This window comes from Chinchilla lanigera, unplaced genomic scaffold (genome assembly GCF_000276665.1).
Source record: "Chinchilla lanigera isolate Chin_1 unplaced genomic scaffold, ChiLan1.0 scaffold00089, whole genome shotgun sequence".
In the NCBI taxonomy this organism is placed as follows: domain Eukaryota; kingdom Metazoa; phylum Chordata; class Mammalia; order Rodentia; family Chinchillidae; genus Chinchilla; species Chinchilla lanigera.
This window is the reverse complement of record NW_004955490.1, coordinates 7,491,412-7,510,802: the sequence shown is the minus strand read 5'-3', so window position 1 is coordinate 7,510,802 and position 19,391 is coordinate 7,491,412. Positions and strand designations below refer to the sequence as shown.

Below are 19,391 nucleotides of genomic sequence, written 5' to 3'. Positions count from 1 at the left end.
TCTGGTCTTCTGAGCTCTAACCAGAATGCCCCCATCAAGTTCAGCTTACAGCATTCCAGGGTTGTTTCTTCAGCTTGCATCTCCAAACCTTGCCAAACTCTTCCCACACGCCTTTTCAAAAGGCTCCTGAACCACATAGCAAGGAGTATCATAGTAATGACTACTCCTGGAAACAAAATCTGCCTTAGTTACTTTTCTTGTTGCTGAGCCAAAATACCTGACATGCAAGGTTAAAGGAGGAAGGTTTATTTCAGCTTTCAGTTTGTAGAGGTTTCAGTCCACAGTCAGCTGGCTCCAAGGCAGGACAGCAGGGCAGATGGGCATGGCAGAGGAGAATTAGTCTATGGCAAGACAGGCAGAAAAGCAGAAGCAAGCAACAAGTCTCTTTTTCCTTTTTATCCCATCCAGAGTGCAAGCCTTTTGGGTGTTGCCACCCACACCCAGAGTGGGGCTTCCCATTACCATATTTAGAATTATAACAAACCAATTAGTGGGCTAATCTAGTACTGCACACCTTTAATCCCAGTATTGCACCCTTAACCTATATTCACACACCCTAGTTCCAATCACCTCCAAAAAGTCCTACCTATGATCACATGAAGCTTGGAGGGGACACCTAGATACAACCATAACAATTTGTTACAAATAATAGTTAAGGTACCAATGTTTGCAAATGATTGGTACAGATTCAGTTATCACAAAATAATATCACTAGTGCACAAATACCCTAGGAAATCTTGAGTAACATATGTCCCAATACTTAAGATTCCCTGGATGCCCATGGCACCCCTGTATACAGCACTTAGAACTGTGCATTGGAGTTGTCAGTTTTCTTGCTGTTTTTCCCTGGGAGGCTATGATTTCCTTAGGGCAGGGAAAATATATTATTCATTTCTACATTTCCAGCACCAGGCATAGCCTCTGATAAACATTTTGTTTAAAGGAAGAATAAACATTGACAAGTAAGGTAATTAAGAAGAGTAAGGATTCCTTTAAGGACTAATATGACATCACCTTGTTTTACCTGTAACAAGCAGACCAAATTCAATGACTTCTCGTTTTCTCATTCTGTTGGTTAAGATATAACTCAGTATTCTTTTTGGCTTGGGAGACTGCAGGGATGGATAATAAAGAAAAAAGTCTTTCTTCTACAATCTGTCTTTTATGATTCTACGTGCTCGTAACACAGCACAAAGCAAGATATGGGTAGAATAAAGTGCTTGAGAGTCCTGATCCTTCCCAGAAGGTGGCATTTCTAGACTCTGCAGGAGGGTGGGAGGACACATTGAAAAGACTTTCAAAACCTAGTGACTGGATTAGCATTTGAGATGCTGGTCAATATGGCTCAAGAAAGAGAAGAACCCTAAACTCTTCTGGAAGTACATCTACTCATGGTACTCAAAAGGTATATCCAAGTCCTTGCCAATCAATTATTCTCTCCCTTTCCTCCTCTTCAACTTTTCATTCTCCACTGGCCTCTTACCTATCTTCTGAAATATGTGCAAATCTCCTACATTATTTACTTTGATCCTCAATCAGTGAATGAGCAGGCAATATCATTATTTTCACTTTATAAATGTGAAAGTTGAGGGCCAGAGAATGAAGTGAATTATGCAAACCTACATAGCTAGTCAGTAACCAAAGCTGAGACTATTCCAGACCTGCTCATCTCCAAAGACCTTGCTTTTAACGATTCTGCTAATATTGCTTTCTTATCTAATTCAAGCAAGCTGCAATTGCCTAGCTTTCATGTTATCGGAGAATAATGACACTCTCCATAGAATTCTCTTCCATATATCAGGAAATTCATGATTATGTTTATCACTACTCATTTCTTCTTAAAATTAAACACAGGTGGTTTAGCATTTAGGTACTATTTAGTAGAGCTTTAATTCAATCAACCACACCTGAAAAAAACTTACTACATCCCCACAGGTGCCCATTTTGGGTTTGAGGGATCAATATCAGTTCATGGCTTGAAGTGGGAACAGAGTATGAATACAGAATGCAAGAGTAGGGAGCAGGTGAGCAAATGAATGCCAGTCATTTAAATGGTCATATGTACAGGAAAGTTAAGGGATAGGGGAACCATCATTTTCCTTTGTGGAGTACAGGTTTCAGGGGAATACTACCTGCATAACATATTTTAGTTAAGGAAATAATGAGGTCTCATGTACATATCTTACTCATGTAGTGTCAGTGGATATGATCCAGAACTGCTATATTCAGAACAGCTGTTAGAAGACTGGGCACAGCTGGACAAAAGTCACTGACTTCAGAAGAAAAGTATTTCTACACATGTGTTATGGTTGAAACATTGTGTCAACTTGGGGAGTCTAGAGGTTTGGCTAAGTGACTCAGCAGGAAGCCAGGATACTTACTTTGTATACATCCTGAGCCTGTGGAAGAGGAGGGCATGGAGATTATGTGAGAGCTACACGCCCCTTAGGTGGGGGTAGTCTGTTTACAAAGTAAGGCAGGGAAAGAAGCTGCTTGCCGCCACTCCTCCCTTTTTGCTCTGGCTGCTTTGCTGTTCGGCTGCCATTCCCCCCTTTGCTCTTGGTGCTTTGCTATCTTCTGCCTGGGAGCCAGCCAAGTATGGACTGAAACCTCCACAAACTGTAAGCTAAATAAACCTTTCCTTCCTTCATTTTGGGCATTGGGTATTTTGTCTCAGCAATGAGAGAAAAGTAACGAAGACAAAATTCCAACAGCAGTGTCAGTCATATTTGGAGGCAACCAGACACTATGGATCTGTGGGGTAACTACTAATGAATGCCCTTACTAAACTGCTAAATAATCTCAAGCCCTAGAGATCTATCCATTTTTTTTTTCCGTTTTGATTGCTAACGTCCCCACATCCTTTTATTCATGTCAATATCTAACCATGAGACTCGCTTTTTCTTTCTGTTCAACTAGGACTCTCCTCAAATATGAAGTTAGCAGCCAAACAATCAAATGTCTAGTATAAAAAATAGTGCTGCCAGGAAGACCAAGAACTATCATCTAAGGCAGAACTTGGTTCTATCTCTGAGGAGCTTACAAACTGCTAAGAGACAATAAACAATAACGCATCAGACAAGAGTACTAGAATTTACTGCCCTAACCAGTAACATGCCTAATGCAAATGCAGACAAGCATTTAGAATTTCAGAAGACGGATCAAAGAGATTGATGTTTGGGGGGTTATCATAGTCAGGACAGCATTATGTAGGAATTGTTACTTGAACTCTTAAAGGACCATAGGTTTGTCATTTAAGAAGGAAGGGGATACTTTATAAGCAAGAAGGAATTGGAATGATTTAATGGAGAGAGAAGGATGAGACTGGAAAATGAATATGGGCAAATTAGCGAGTACTTACATTCACAGTACAGAGTCCGTCATATAGAAATATAAAAGTGAGAGTTATCATTATGGTAGCCTATAGGATACTACAAACATTAATTTACCTTTTTTAATTTGTGGAAAGTAGTCCTCATGACCTCATTCATGCAATACTCTTCTCCTCCTCCTCCTTCTTCCTTCCTCTCCTTCTCCTTCTCCTTTTTCTTCCCTTTCCTATTCTTCTTCTCCTCTATCTCCTCTTCCTCCTCCTCCTCACCCTCCTCTTCTTCCTTCTCCTACTCCTTCTTCTTTTAGTTTCTTTGAGAGAGGGTGTCACTATGTAGTTCAGCCTGGCTTTGAACTCACTTATGCAGACCAGACTGGCCTCAAAATTAAGGCAATTCTCCTGCCTCATCCTCCTGAGTGCTAGGATTACCAGCATGCACCACCATGCATAGCACTTATTATTCTTCTATAATATTAAATTCAATTTTTAAATTCCCCACTCTGGTGTATTTCCCTCCTCTGGTGGATTAAAATAATATATTCATGGTATGAACCACTTAGCTCCAAGCCTTCATTCCTTAGCAGTCACAACCTGAAAAGTCACTAATGCCTATCACACTATACTCAGCTTAATTAACTGCACAAATACAGTAGATTGTTTCTCTAACACAAAAGTTATCTGGAGAGAGAAATGAAAGGATAGGAAGAGAATCTATGGGAAGCAGAAACCAGAAGACAAATTTATCTCACTCAGGAAATCATACTGGTTATCATAACAATAACAAATATTTATAGAAAGCTTTCATCCTGAAATATCCCAGAGCCCCAGAGCAATGAACACTTGTGGTAAATATATTAAAGGAGCTACTCAGACATCCAACAGAGGAAACCCTGTCTCTCCAGCCCAGTGCAGTAAGTCATTCCTGGGACAACATACAAATTTAGCCAAAGGGATTTTATAGGAAGCTACATGGAAGTGCCAAGTCATAACATTTTGACAGCAGGCACAAAGACAGAATCTTTTCACTGGAGAGATTCTGGAAGTAACAGGCATGCTCATAGTAATCTTAAATCCCTTGCCTTAACATCACAGCAGCTTCAGTGACCAGTGAAACCTCACTGATTTGAGATAAAAGAAGCTATACCATCACATGCTGTCTTAGATCTTGGAGGTTTATCTTACTAACAAACATTTCTAAATTAATTCATTATTTAGTAAATATATTAGAAAAGGACTTGCAATTTCTTCAGAAATTGAAGTCATGCCATTAATAATCAAACATTTTCTAGTTACATTTTTGATATGATATTAAGTAGCAGTATGATCTTGGATACACCACTTGCCATTTCTGGATCTCAATTTCATTAAGCCAGGGGGGAAGGGGAGAGAGAGGGAGAGAGAGAGGGAGAAATGCACTATGAATATACTAAATCCATTGATATGGCTTGTATCTAGATGTGCCCCAAAGCCTCGTGCCCATAGGGCTTTTCAGAGTGACTGGGTGCATGATATGGGATTACGGGCATATGATGGTGGATCATAGGTGTGTGATGTTGGATTAGCCCATTGATTGATTTAGCATAGTTCTGGGTGTGGGAGATGGACTTACTGAAGATGGAAGTCCCATACTGGGTATGGGTGGCACAATCTAATAGGCTTGTAGCCTGGATGGAATAAAAAATAAAGTTGAGGGAAGGTTTCTTCCTCCTGCCTGCTATACCATGGACTGTGTCTAATTGCCATGCTGTCCTGCTTTGGAACCAGATAACTATAGAACAAAACCTATACAAACTGTTAAAATAAACTTTCATCCTTTAACTTGTGTGTGTTGTGCATTTGATTCAGCAACACGACAGTAACTCAGACATGTACTAAAAAGCTAATAACTCTTTTACCTGTCTGCAGAAGTGGTCACAGGTCATTTAGCTAAATATTTCATTTTGAAACCTAAGAAATACAGTTTACCAGATACCTTGAAGCTCTCCTTAAAGACTAACTTTGACAAAGAATAACTTTAACAAAACATTTAAAAAGATGAGTGACTGCAAGAAGCCAGATTTTAGCAAGCGGTTGGTTATGTGTTGACATATAATCATAGGCATGCTGATGAAAGATCAGTGATAAACCTGTTGGTCATCTAGTCTAATGGTTTTCAAATAATAGCATGGAGTATTAAGGTGCCTTGGGAGGACCTAAAGGCCTGCCAAAGTGTCCTAGAGAGCTGGGCTCCCAATCTAACAAGGAAATTTCCTCCACAACATCTTCACTCTTAAAAACATTCAGCCTCTGTTGGAATAATTGAAGTTATTGGAAACTCCTTTCCTCTCAAGGTGTCCTGCCTATTACTCCTTCAGAGAACTTATAAAGCTTTCCTTCTTATTGAGCTGAAATTTATTTCCTGTAGCTTCAGTATATTGATCCTATATATAGGCCTACAGAACAAGGTTATTCCCTTTTCCCATGACAGTCCTTCAAGTGTTTAAAGACAGATAACCTTTTGATAAGTTTGCTCTTCTGTCTCAACAACCCCACTTCCATCACCTGCCATTGTGTCCTAGGCCACTCTCTTCTGAATACAACTGACATTAGTGCTAAATTTCAGGACCCTGAAATACCTTTAAACCTCAAGGTATATAATCTAATATCAAGTGCTGAAGAATGCAGGACAATGTTTTGATTTAGCTATTATGCTATATTTACTTCTATTTCTACAATGTGTGATTATAGTAGCTCAAAACAAGGATGAATTTCCTAAAATTCATAGCAGCTGAAGAGAATTACACTAGCATATTACAGAATGGACTATACATAGCTGCAGGACATGTCTGTCCTACTAAAAGGCCATGAATATAAAGCAGGATTATCATTTGTTAGAGATATCATAGAAGGAGGTTGCTCTGGCTACCATAACAACACTGCAATATTTTCCCCATTGGCTTCGAGGCTCTATGGTCCATGATTCCGTTAATGAACTAATACCCAAAATACCAATAAATCTCTGCATCTAGAAAGAGCAAAACCTCTTTAGAAGTTCCTCAAAAGTTGAGTTAGTAAGCCAAGTCCCCTCAAAGAATCCAGTGAGCTTCTAGGCTGTAATATAGTTGCCCTAGTGGTTTCACACAAGATCCAAAGAGGAAAGTGGATGATAAAAATGGCTAGCAAGTTTTTCGTCTCCAAATTCAGGCAGAACTTGGCTCCAAAGTACCCACCAGTGAGGTGCCGAGTGAGACTTGGAAGCTGGGTGTCAAGACACCAAAGCACAAATATTTATCTTCATTGTTGTTTGCTTTTATCAGAACTAGGCATATATACATGAACCTTAAATTTCTAAACACCTGAATCCCTGCTACTCGTAAAGAGGTCTTCATGGATTATTCACTCACATCAGCTATTCTGTCTGGGTTTAATAACTTGCATGTTATTCTGATTAAGTTGTTCAAAGACTTTAAAGTTATTTTTTGATTTTGACATTCTTATAGGGATGTCTCTTCAGTCAGGCGTATTGTTCTCCTTCATCACAGTAGCCTCTTGACAATTCTAATCAAGACTGTGGAATCCAGAACAAATTAAAGGACACTTTGCCCACACCCTTAAGAGGCCCTTTTCTTTTCTTCCATAATTAATTCAAGGAAGTTTTCCTGTGCACATTCTATGAGATAATATATCTGAATATCACTAAAAACTCCCTATTGTCTAATGAAAGAAAGAAAAAAAGCTTAAATTCTTATGTGGTGCATGTTTTATAGAATCTCTGCAGTGTGACTCGTGTTAGTTTGAGCCCTGGTTACGCCGCCATAGCATGCACACATACGGTGTGACAAAGCCACACCTGATTACATGCCATTCCTTAAACAATACAGTATGTTCACGTGTATGTGCTCATGCTAACTCCTGTGTGGAGACTTACTTCTGTCTGCCTAGGGGTTCATGTGAATTCCCAAATTTAATCCCTTTTCTTTCTGTAGCCTTTTCTATCTTTGAACTTTCAAAATTAATAACTTGACTGTACTCCCAAGGCAATGCTTTTATAGCACTAGAAAATGTTTATTAATTTGTTTATGGTCATATGCATTTCCAGTAGACTCAAAAGCAGAGGCTTTATTTCTCCTATCCTCATCTTTGTAACAACTGATGCAGTATCTAGAGCAGAGTAATGTTTGGGAAATGGTGAAAGATGGATGGAAGGAAGAAATCAAGCAAACAAGCAATCTCTCTTTTGTACTAGACCTTGAGTCCTTACAGGGTAGGTACTACATCTTGCTATTTTTGTTATCCACAAGGGTTGATACGCAAGTGTATCAGTCAGGGTTTTACTAGAGAAAAAGATATAACACAGGATATACAAATTATAAGAAATTACAAGATTGGCTTACAACGGTCAGCCAAAGAGTTGTATGAGGAAGTGTGTAGAGGGTGTCTACACACTGAAGACTGAAGGAATCAGTCTGGGGTCTGGAGTTCACTGCAGAGTTCCATGCAAGTCCATACCAGGAGGCCAATGAGTCTGTGACAGAAGGCTGAAGGATCCAAGGTGGAAGTTGAAGAGTGCACTAGAAGCCAGGAGATGAAGTCCAAGCTAAAGGTGACGACTGGAGCTCCTCCAAAAGGAATGGAAGTACCTCTGTCCTTCCTCATTTCCCTTTTATATCATCTAGGTGATGATCCACCCTAGGGTGCCTCTTCCACACCCTAGGGTGCAGAACTGCTGAGCCAAGTTTGGCTAAACTTCTAAACTTCTCAAGTTGACATAATCAATCACTACAACAAGAGACCCAAAATAAACTTCTGTAGAATTGAAAGAACACTAAAAATTGACTGTCAAACATAAAATCATTAAATATATTGCTGCCCCTTATGTACCTACAGTTTCAAAATTGAAGAGAACAATTAAACCAGGAATCCATTCAATCACAAAGCAGGCAACCCTAAATGTTCATCACATTCAGAGAAAAAAGTGAGTATAGGCTGCAACTATGTAGGACGATGCTTCTAAAATGTAATGTGTCAAGAAATTATGTAGAGAACATCTTGAAAGGCAGAAGCTGATTCAGTAGGTCTGGAAAATGTCTGACAATCTGCATTTTGAATAGAGTCCTAAGTAATGCTCATTCCATGGTGTGAGGAACAAATTTTGTGTAGTAATGAATGTGTAAAACGCCTTCTTGGAGAAGTCACTTAAGCTAGGTACATTTCATATCTATTTTAGTTAGGTAAAAAAGGCAACCTAATCAGGGAATCCAATGTAAGTAACAACATAAGAAGCTAAATGGAGCAGAGGGATCTTGTAAGGATATCATGATTGTGCTACAGAGGTTAGGCAAGGCCAGAGTACTAGTTGAATCGAAAATTCTTCTAAGGAGCTTGGACTTTCTATTGTACATTCTTATGCCAGAACTTGATTATCATCTTCACACCTTATATTGTAGAAATGTTCACTTTCTAAAACATTTTTACTGTGCATTATTGTCACCTGATCCTCATAACAAATCTGAGAGATTGGTAAGGTGTGTTTTTATTCTCATTTTATAGGATGAGGAAACTGCGGCTCACAGAAGAAAAGTAATTTTCCTCAAGCTTACTATAATTTAGATTAGAGGCAGTAACAAAACCAAATTTTTGTGACTCCTAGTACAAAGTAATTTTTCATTATACCAAACTGCAGATTGCCACTTTAAGCCAGAGATACTAAAAAGGGGCACTTGTGAAATTATCTTCACATTACTCCAATCTTCTCTTTAACTGCAGCTCATTGTCTGGCTAGAGAAAATCTGCCTTCAGAATTATAATTCTCTGGCCCCAAAGAATATTAATTTCCTTCTGGTCACTGAGTTTTTTTCCCTGCCCCCTCCTGTTCTCATTATATGTTAAAGAAGAATGAAATTTCTTGGAGTAAGAAGGTCGGGAAGGTGGGAAATGGCAGAGTAGTGATATGCAGCAAAATATACCCTCTCTAGGGCCTGGAATCAAGACACTCAGAAAACAATTTGGTGATAGGAAATTAACAATGGTTGTTATATTACTTATCGTTATCTTCAAAGTGGTTTTTTTGTTGTTTTGTTTTTTTCTTCATTGTTATTTTGTTGGTTTTTTTCTCTTTAAAAATAAAAAAAGAAAACAACTTGGTGAAGAAAAAAAGAATTAGCTCTCTGGGAACTGAGAGCTAGCTAACAACAAAACTAGAAACTAAAGAGAAGTTTGGGAAACAAAAGTAATGGAGAGAAAAGAACCAAGTAGTCTGACCCAATGTCCTGGAGAGGAGTAGCCTGCAACACAAGGCAAAGTCTTAAGCCTGAGGAGGGTTAGCTGTACCGGAGAGAAACAATGGGCCTAGATGGCAGCACCAGCCCCAAGAGAAGCCAAAGGTTATAGTGAACTGCAAAAACAGCATGGGGTTTTTACTCAAAAGTGACTCCTTCCACCAGGCAGGCTAGTATTGGAGAAGAAATACAGTGCAGCACCTGCCATAATTGAAAGGGTGTAATCAGCAGTCATTTTGGAAAGGGGTGAGCTGTTTAAAACTGAGCCATAGATCAATTACAAATCAAATATACTTCTGTTTCTGGTGTTATCTATAAGGCTTGAATCAGGCTGACTCTCCCTGCCCCCAACCTGTTCGCCAGCAGAGGCATTATTCTCAGCAGAGAACTCAGCTCAGCACTGAGGCTGTATTGGCAGACGCAAGATGTCATAAAGGAGATAAGATAGGACAAGAAATCTTGCAGGTCCCCAGACATCTGAAGACACGTGAAAATTTACACTGGACCCTCAAGAACTTTGCCCACTGAGATGTAAGACTGCCAGAGAACTCGGACCACAGATGTTTATTAAAATCTTTCCACCTAATGTCCCTTGCCTTCTTTCAATTCCTATAAAAGAGGCCCACTTCTCTTTGTCCCCTACAGATGTCCTTTTCCTCCACTGTCTGCCTGGACCCAAGGACAATAATATGACACCATGTGGCCTTTACACCAGCATGGTGGTCTCAGCTGTTCTCTGCTTTTTGTGTTGCTTACAACCCTAGCACAGTGATTGGATAGGAGATGGCCACAAAAGAGAATTACAGAGAGACTGTAAGCTAGACAAAGGACCTCTGAGAAGTTTAATCCCCGGCTAGGAAGGACACAGCGGTCCCATTTCTTGTGGTAAGAAGCCAGGCCCACCATGTGTGGCTTCTGGAGGCAGCTGTCCAGAGGTCTGCATGCATCTCTACTCCACTGCCTACATTCAGCACAGAACTCAGCGGCCTGTTTGCTTTCTGCATCTACCAACATGAGCAAGGATATATCTCAGCTTGGAAGGTTGCCATAGCCTGAGGCAGAAGGGCCTTTGGAGCAGCGGTGCCCTCACAAACCCAAGCCAAAAAGCTAGATGGAGAAAGCCATGATTTTGGGCACACAGAGGGATATAGAAAATAAGAGTGGTCAGAATGACTACAACCTTAGGGTGGACACATTTTACCACCCTTGTCCAGCAGGAAAAGTGGTGCAGGATTCCGTATTCATTCTCAAAAACATCAATATGGAAACAAAATAAGACAGTAATGACTCCCTATCCTTCCCCCATATCTAGTGGACTACTAGATACTGCAGGCCCTGGAAAGAAACCACTTATTCAAAAACATGGAACCACTATTTTGGATTCTTTCTTTCATCTTTTTCTTTCTTTCTTTCTTTCTTTCTTTCTTTCTTTCTTTCTTTCTTTCTTTCTTTCTTTCTTTCTTTCTCTTTCCTCTGTTCATGGAAGTTTTGGGGTTTGGGCTCTTTAGTTCTTTTGTCTTTTAGTTTTTTCTTTTCCATTTTTCTGTCTGTCTTTTCCTCTTTTTCATTTCTTCTTTTTGGTTACTTTTATATAATTCTATTAATTTTCTCTTATTCCTAAATGGAGAATTCATCACACTTTTCTGTCCTCCTTATGATATTACTTTTCTTTGTTTTTCAAATTTTACTTCTTTCATTTCCCTATCACCCACTCCCTCTAACTGTAGTAGAATAAACATTAAGTTTTATTAACCTTTAGCTATTTTGTAAACTCTATGATATCATGGTGGAATTCTATTTATAAAGTGGTCATTTAGTTGATATTTATTGAATGTCAATATTTGGTTTGTCTTTGTGGGTTTACTGTAATTATAGATGTTTTTATAGGTAACAGTGGTACAGTAGTAACTTTTATTGGATCTTATGGCATGGCAATATCCAGTTTGCATTTGACTCTATTATTGTTGCTAATTTTGTTGCTATGCCAGGATGGTACAGTTGTCCTATTAATTGTTTACTTCTGTATACCAATGTCTGTTTGTCTTTGAGTAGTCAACAATACTGTAGTATACTCATGGAAAACTGGGTGTTGGGCCAATCACACAGCACCCTTCACATTCAAATAGAGGTGGTTGGACATTGAGACAGAGTAAAGGCCTTATTGTTAGCCACATTGAGAGGACATCAATGAAAATAGGACACTGGAAAGATCTCCATATTAGGAACAAAGTCTTTGGACTACAATAAATGCACAAACCTCAGTACAAAAAATAGAAACACTAAAAGACAAGGCAAAAAATGGCTCCAAAGACTTGAGAATATAATCACAAGTCAAATAAATCAGCCTTCTATGTGTACACATCATATTGTGTCCCTAGTGTAAGAAGCTGAAAGTGTAAATAAGAGCCAAAATGTACAATAGATATTGGGAAATGGGAAGAAACCATTCAAAAGCAAAGAGAAACTGGAATGGGGAAATGAGAAAAGAAGGTAGGAAAAAGGGAAAAAATATATACATATATATAAAGTTGAGATAGTTATACTACTAATTTCTATTATTTACTGAAAAGAAAAGTTTGTGCTTATATCATTTGATCACGTTTTCATGCCTATATCTTGTTACTCTCCTATCTTGGTTTGAAATTTTGAAAGAATGCTTTTAGTATTTTTCTCTTCAAAAGAATAATTTAATACTCAGTAATAACTCTCAGTCTCAGTGATCTGAATCCTTGAATCAAAAAATAACTGGAAGAGTGGAAAAGAATAAACAAAATCCAGTGGTGTGCTGTATATAAGAAATACATGTAAACCAAAAAGAAATTCATACACTGAAAAAAAAAGATATACTGTTGAATGAGCAATGGGTCACAAAAGAAATAAAGACTGAAATTAGACAGATTTTTAAATTAAATGGCAATACTAGTACAACATACCAGAACCTATAGGACACAATGAAAGCAGTAATAAGAGGGAAATTTATAGCTGTGAATTCCCATATGAGAAAAATAGACAATGCAAATAAGTAATCTAATGATGCACATGAAGGTCCTAGAAAATCAAGAACAATCCAAATCCAAACTTAGTATATGAAAGAAATTATAAATTTCAGAGCAGAAATCAATGAAATTGAGAGTAAAAATACTGTAAAAATAATGAATTGAATAACTGCTTCTTTAAAAGACTAGACCAAATAGACCTTTAATCAATCTTACCCAAAACAGGAAAGAACACACCAAAATCAGAAGAGTTGAAATCAAAATGAACATGCAGAAATCAAGATTATTCACAACTACTTGGAATACTTCTACTCTAATAAATTGGAGAGAGAAGAAATGAGTAGATTCCCAGATACATATAAAATACCAAAACTGAACTAAGAAAATGTGAAAATTATGAATAATCCATAAGTAATGAAAATAATCATAAGTAATGAAATTCAAGCAGTAATAAATACTTATGAAGAAAATCCCAGGTCCAAATGATTCACCACTGAATTCTACAACAAATTCAGGGCAGATATAGTGACAATACTTCAACCTTTAATGAAATTGAAAGGGAAGTAGTACTTCCAAACATATTCCTGATAAGGGAGATTTACTCTGATTTAAAAAACAGAGAAGAATTCAACTAAAAAAGACTACTATTGACCAACCCCTTTATTGAACAAAGAAGAAAAAAATCTTCAGGGAAATACTGGTGAATACATTACCGTTTGTTATCAAAAAGATCACATATCATAAACAGGTATGTTTCATCCCTGTGATGCAATACGGCCCAACATATACAAATAAATAATTGTAATGCACCACATAAACAAAAACTTGGACAGAAATCACATGATAATCTCAACAGATCAGAAAAAAGCCTCTGAAAAAATCCAACATTCATTGATGATAAAAACCCTAAAGAAAATACTTTAAGAAGGACTCTTAACTCAACCTTATAAAAGGCATATATGACAAACCTACATCAACATCACAGTAAAAACGGAAAAGCTCAATGATTTTCCTCTAAAATCAGGAACAAGACAAAAATGTCCAGTATCACCACCCCTATTCAATATATTACTGAAATTTAGCAAGACCAAACAGGCAAGAGAAAGAAATAAAAGGGATATGGAAAGGAAAGGAAGATGTCAAATTATTATTTGCAGATGCCATGATCCTTTCTGTAGAAGACCCAAGAAAATTCACCAAAAGACTCCTAAAATTAAGAAGCACATTTAGCAATGAAGCAGTAAAAAACCACCCTAGAAAAGTCAATAGTGTTTCTATGCACTAATAATTAATACACTGAGAAAGAAATTAAGAAAATAATACTTTTCACAATTGCATCAAGAATAATTAAATACTTTGGAATTAACCTAATGAAGAAATAAAAACACTTTTCTCATGAATTCTGAAATAGATCAAAGCAAACATTCCCCAAAACAGAAACACATCTTTTGTTCCTGGATAGGCAAAACCAACATAGTCAAAATGGCCATACTCCTAAAGGGATATACAGACTCAATTCAGTCACAATCAAAATTCCAACAATATTCCTCAATGAATTACAGAAAAAAATTGGAAAATTTTTATGCAACAAAAGAGACGCTGGATAACTAAAGCAATACTCGGTGACAAGACAAAGCAGGTGGCACACAATTCTAGATTTTAAGTTATACTAAAAATCTATAGTTATACAAAACTAGCATGGTACTGATACAAAAAAGGCAGCTGGGTCAAGGGAGAACAGAGGAAGCAGAAACAACTCCAAACACATTGAGTCATCTGATCTTTGACAAAGGGAACAAAAGCATACGCTGGAAAAAAAGATGGCCTCTTTAGTATATGATGCTGGGAAAACTGGTTATATACATATAGAAGACTGAAACTAGCCCCATATCTCTCATAATGTACTTAACTAAAATTAAAATGTTTCAAGTATCTAAATGTTAACACATAAACACTTCACCTGACAGAATATAAAATAGGTAAAACTCTTGAAATCATAATCATAGACAAGGACTTCCTGAGCAGAACCCCAATTGCACAAGAAATAGTATTAAATATCAACAAGTGGGATTATATAAATTAAAAAGATTCTGCATTGAAAAGGAAACAACTGATAGGGTTCAAAGAAAATGTACAAAATTGTACTAATATCTAGAATATATAAGGAACTCAGAAATTAGATTTTCAAAATAAAAGATGTAATCAAAATTTGGCCAACTGAAATAAATAGACAATTATATTCTGAAAGAAGTACAAATGGTCAGTAAATATATGAAGAAATGTTCACCATCCCTGGCCATTTCAGAAATGTAAATTAAAAGAATACTGATATTCCATCTTACTCCAGAAAGAATGGCATTCATCAAGAAGTCAAGTAATAACAAATGCTAGTGAGACTGCAGGGAAAAAGTAACCCTTGTACATTGGTGGAAACGTAAAACAATACAACTGCTATGGAAATCAGAATGGAGATTACTCAAAAAACTAAAACTATAAATTCCATTCAAGCCAGTTATTCCCCTCTTAGGTATCTTCCCAAGGGAGTCAAAGGCATGATATTACAGTGATACATTCATACCCATTCTTATAGCAACACAACTCATAATAGCTAAATTTTGGAAGCAGCATATGTCTTCATCAAGAGAAAAATGGACAAGGAAAATGTGGTATTTACACACATTGAAATACAACTTGCTATAAAGAAGGATAAATTGAAATTTTAGATAAATGGATGAACATTTAGATCATAATGTTAAAAAATAAATCAGACACTGAAGCTCAGATATGACATGGATTATCTTATATGAGAACATTGAAGTATAAATTAATTAAAGAGCAAAATAAAATATAGATAATAGGAAACAGTGAAAGAGACCTTTTGAAAAAAAGAAGGGGACCAGTGAATAGTGATGGTGGATGGGAGGAGGGGAAGGTGATGGAAAAAGAACAACATGTAACCAACTATCCAAAAAATTTATAATCATTATGTATTTCAAACACGTACTAATGTTATATCCTTCTCTGCTTTTGAAATAAGGGTAATTCCACTTTCCAGAAATAAGTTTGGGAGTGCTCCTTCCTTTTCAATTTCATGGAAGAGTTTGAGGACTATTGGTCTTATATCCTCCCTGAAGGTCTTATAGAATTAAGTGGTGAATCCATTAGGTCCTGGGGTTTTCTTAGTTGGCAGGTTTTTAATTATTGCTTCAATTTAATGCTTGTTATTGGATTGTTAGACTTTATATGTTTCCTTTGTTTAGTCTTGGTAATTTATATGTCTGTAAATTTGTCCATTTCTGTGGTTCCTTTTGTGATTAATTTCTTGTTTCAGTGTACTATAATCTAATAGTCTACATGGGATGATTTCAATTCTTTCATATTTATTTCAGCAGGCTTTGTAGACTAGTATGTGATTTATTGTGGAGAATTTTCTGTGTGCTCTTGAGCAAATTCTGTTATACAGGACAGTACACTCTAGATATTTATTAAGTCAATTTGTTCAAAGGTGTGGTTCAAATCCAATATTCTTTGCTACTTTTCTGTTTAGTTCATCTTTCTATGTAAAAATTAGTGTATTGAAGTCACCCAGTATGATTGCATTGGTATTTATGTGATATTTTATGTTTAGTAGTGTTTGTTTTATGAAATTAAGTTTGCAAATATTTGGTATATGTATATTTACAATTGTTTTTGCTTCCTATTGAGTTATTCACTTAAGTAATATGTAGTTACCTTGTTTGCCTCTACTGATCAGTTTTCACTTGAGGTTTACTTTTTCTGTGATTAAAAAATGTTTCCACTGCTTCCTTCCAAACAATAATCCATGTAGTAGGGCCCAAAAAGCAAGGAACATTGTTTTCCATTCTTTGATATTCAGTCTATAAATTTCTTTATGGATAATATGAGTCTTTTGAATGCACCAAAGTACTTGGTTTTGTTTTCTGATCCAGTCTGCCAATCTGTGTCTTTTAGTTAGGGAGTTGAGGCCATTTACATTTAGAGTTATTACCAAACAATATTGATTTATCACTGTCACTGTGTTTTTCTCTGTTGTTGACTGTTTGATTTTTTCCTTTATTTTGCCTTGATGTATTTACTCCATCTGAATTTTGACTTTGTTGACTTGTCTCTTTTTAGTATAACTTCAGTATTTTTTGGAGCACTGGTTTAGTGTTCAAGAATTTCTTTATGTAGTCTTTGTCATGGAATGTCCTCATTTCATCATTATTTTTCATTGGTTGAATTTATTGGTAAATTTCAGGTATACATAATGATCACATTCATTATAGGGAATTTATACCTATATATGACATAACTTGATTCTTTTTCTCCCATTCCCCTACTATCCCATCAACCACTCTTTCCCTCCTTATTTACAAAGGCTTGGTTTCCATGTTTTCCTTCTTTTTTCATTATTTATTTTCTTTTCCCTTCCTTTTCTTCTCTCCTCCCCTTCTCTAGTTCCTCTTTCCATTTAAAATTTTCTTCTTATTTCCCAAAATGAATACATCTCACCCTTATATACACTTTCAGTTTCTCAGAGGAAAAAAATGTAGTATTTATACATTTGTCTGGTTTACTTCACTTAAGAGGATGGCCTTAAAGTGCATCCATTTAGCTAGAAGTATCTCAAGCTTAGCCTTCTTTATGACAGAGTAGTAATACATTGTATATATAAAATCTGTATCTTCTTCATTCATCACCTGGTGGTCATTTGGGCTCATTTCAAGATTAGCAATTATAAATTGTGCCACTAAAAACATGGGTGTGCATGTATCACTGTGCTATGGTGTTTTTAATTTTTTCAGGAAGATACCAAGAAGGGATCAAATGGAACCTTTAGTCTTATTTTTTTTGATGAATCTCCACACTGATTTCCACAGTAGCTGCACCAGTATACATTCTCACCTTTTGATGCACAGCCTGCTATCATTTGTTATTGGTTGACTTCTTAATAATAGCCATTCTATCTGGTGTGAGATGGAATCTCATCATTATTTTAATTTGCATTTCTTAAATGATCAATAATGTTCAACTTTTTTCATATTTTTTTTGCCATTTCTACTACATCTGAGAAGTGTGCATTCATCTCAGATGCCCCTTTTTGGATTGGGTCTTCAAATATGGGTGGGGTCTATTTTTTTTTAGTGCTTTATAAATTCTAGATAGTAGTCTTTTGTCTGAGGAACAACTAGCACATATTTTTCTCACACAGTGAGTATTTTTCTTCATTCTTTTGGTGCTTTTTTTTGCTGTACAAAAGCTTTTTAATATGATGAGATCCCAGTTCTTGATTCTTTGCCTTATTTCCTGTGTGATTGTGGTTTTGTTCAAGATGTCTTTGGCTACACCAATGTTTTCAAGAGTTCTACCTATTCTATCTTCCAGCAGATTTAGTCTTGCTGGTTTAATATTTAGATCTTTGATCCATTTTGATTTTAGTTTAGTGCATGGTGAAAGACATGGGTCTATTTTTAATTTTTGCCATGTAGAAAGACAGTTTGTTCAGCACCATTTCTTAAAGAGGCTTTCTTTCAGTGAACATATTTGACCCCTTTGTCAAAGATAAGTATATTTTGAGTTGTTTCTGGATCTTCTAATCTATTCCATTGTTTCTCAGGTCTGTTTTTTTTACCAGCACCATGCTGTTTTTATGACAGTAGCTTTGTAGTATAATCTCAAATGAAGGATTTTGATGCCTCCTGCCTTGCCTTTGTGGTCCAGAATTGCCTTTGCTATTCTTGGTCTCTTCTGCTTTCAAATGAATTTTAGGATTTTTTTTTCTGTAACTCTATGAGATATGCTGCTAGAATTTTGATTGGGATTGCATTAAGTCTATGTAGTAATCTTGTAAACATGACCATTTTCACTATATTGATTCTTCCCACCCAAGAGCAAGGGATATCTTTCCATTTTCTGATATTCTTTTCAATCTCCTTTTTCAAAGTACTGCAGGTTTCAATGTAGAGATCTTTTACTTCCTTCATTACATTGATTCCTAAGTATTTCATTTTTTGATGTTATTGTGTGAGCTTTTGTTTCCCTAATTTCTTTCACAATGAGTTAGTTACTTGTGTACAGGAATGCTACTGATTTTTGAGTGTTGACTTTTTATCCTGCTATGCTACTGCGTTTAGTTGGTATTGACTTATCTTTGTCATGTTATTTTCCTATTGTTGGCTCACTTTTTTTCTCCTCTCTTTAATTGTTTACTTTGTCTGGTGGATTCATTCTGTTGCTGTTAATAGAGTTGTAGTCCTTGTTATCTCTTTCTAGAATATCCTTCAGAACATTCTGAAGTGCTGGTTTGTTGGTTTTGAATTTCCTCATGTGTTCTTTGTCATGGAAGCATATTATTTCTCCATTAATTTTGAAAGATAGTTTTGCAGGTTACATCAGTCTGGGTTTTAAATTGTTTTCTTTCAGGATTGAAAATACTTCACTTTAAGCTGTCCTTGATTTGAAGGTTTGTGTTGAGAAGTCTGCCATGGTTTTGATGGGCTTTTCTTTATAGGTGATTTGTTTCTTTTCTCTGATGATTTTTACTATTCTATTCAAATGCTGAATTTCTGAAATCTTGACTATTACATCCCTTCTAGTTTTTTTTTTTGTTTTGTTTTGTTTTGCTTTGTTTCTTAATCATAGCTAATTGGAGTTATATGTGCCTGATATAACTGCATGTCAACTTCTTTTTCCCTGCCAGGTAAGGTTTCTGCCATGACATTTGTGAACAGGTTTTTCATGTCATTTAATGAACTCCTACTTTTTCATTGACTCTGATCAATCTTTTTTTTTTTTTTTTTTTTT

At 36.3% G+C, this 19,391-nt stretch overlaps 1 protein-coding gene across 1 annotated transcript in view; it reads right to left on the bottom strand.

The window, feature by feature from the left end:
* Window positions 1–19,391, bottom strand: part of Col4a6 (collagen, type IV, alpha 6) — a 354,614-nt gene that overhangs the window by 253,498 nt on the left and 81,725 nt on the right. The window lies entirely within an intron of this gene.